This window comes from Amphimedon queenslandica, unplaced genomic scaffold (assembly GCF_000090795.2).
Source record: "Amphimedon queenslandica unplaced genomic scaffold, v1.1 AMPQUscaffold_2904_Cont25096, whole genome shotgun sequence".
Classification (NCBI taxonomy): Eukaryota; Metazoa; Porifera; class Demospongiae; order Haplosclerida; family Niphatidae; genus Amphimedon; species Amphimedon queenslandica.
In genome coordinates this window covers 1-1,349 of record NW_003556763.1, presented here as the reverse complement: position 1 = coordinate 1,349, position 1,349 = coordinate 1, and the positions used below count along the sequence as shown (strand labels likewise).

The window sequence follows — 1,349 nt, the reverse complement described above, 5'->3', positions numbered from 1 at the left end:
ATTAATAAAAATAAAGGAAGAAGTGATAAATAGATACAATAAAGATAGTACTATTAGCTCAAACTTTCTACATTCTCTCATAGTCAATTGTAATAAAATATGATTCATATGCTACTGGACTCATTGCATACGTAACTTACATTTTTGGAATGAGAGAGTTTGAATTTCCTAACAACATAATCAGGTAGAGTCCTGTCTTCAGGTAGAGCCACAACATTAAATGATCCATACATGTCTTCTTCATTAGGATTAACAGGCCAGTACTGGACTGACTGCTCCTAGGGAGAGAGAAAGAGGAAGGGAGGGGAGGGAGAGAGAGGGGGGAGGGGGAGGGAGGAAGAGAGAGGGGGAGAGGGAAGGAGAAAGAAAATGAAGATGAAAAAAAGGAGAAATAAACATAAAGGAACACACACAAAGAAAGTAGAAGACAGGTACAATATAAAAATATTTAAATCATAAATTGACATATAATTAGATAAACCAATCTATACCTCTCCATTCTCCTCAGTGTTTGTTAACATTATTATGATCATTGACTTCATTTCCCAGACCATCCGCCAGAAGTCACCAGCAGTGTTCTTCATTGGACCCTGTGTAGCTATGAACGCTGACCTCTGACGATATCCCTAAAGTATAATAGAAAATAAGTACAGTAGTGTCAGAGATGGGAGCATAATAGAATAAGTATGGTAGATATGAGTGTGTATAAAGAGAAAGAGAGTGAAGGATAGAGTTATTGTACATGTACATTAGCTTAAAATATAAGTTTTTTCCTTGTGTGGGACAAATTGTACATGTACTGTAAATTTCATGAACAAAGTAAGCAACCATGCCCAAAATGAACACTATAGTGTACATGTACATTGATACAGTATTTAAATTATACATTCACTTACATCAACATAGCTGGCACAGATGTAATCGGAGTCATAATTCTTAGTTGATAGAACAACACGATAATCATTAGCTAATGACAAAATAAACAAACAAGTAAATCAACAAATCAACAAACAAATTAAGTAATTAATTGAATGTTTATTAATAATAATTACGTGGTAAATGTTCCTTCACTCTGCTCTTAGCAAGATTATCAGATAACTGCGCAATGGAGCAATCAAAATCATCATCAGTCGGACTAGAAGACTCAAGAGTCTATAGCAACAAAAATACAGCAATGAATTAAACATGATGTACATGTATATGCAATAAAAGTATTATTATTAATAATAGATATTGAATATTTACGTGTATTAATAAGTATATAGCTAGATATGGTAGACGACATATACATGTACTAGTTAATGAGTAATAATAAGGACAACAAAGTGTACATGTACATTTATACATGT

The 1,349-nt window shown here is 33.1% G+C and overlaps 1 long non-coding RNA gene across 1 annotated transcript; it reads right to left on the bottom strand.

The window, feature by feature from the left end:
• Nucleotides 1-141: 141 nt before the first annotated feature.
• On the bottom strand, nt 142-1,173 carry LOC109593094 (uncharacterized). The gene is made up of 4 exons (XR_002190728.1): nt 1,053-1,173; nt 897-967; nt 492-626; nt 142-278 (listed from the first exon to the last, which is right to left on the bottom strand). It is a non-coding gene; the product is annotated as an uncharacterized LOC109593094 (long non-coding RNA).
• Between the last annotated feature and the right edge of the window lie 176 nt (nt 1,174-1,349).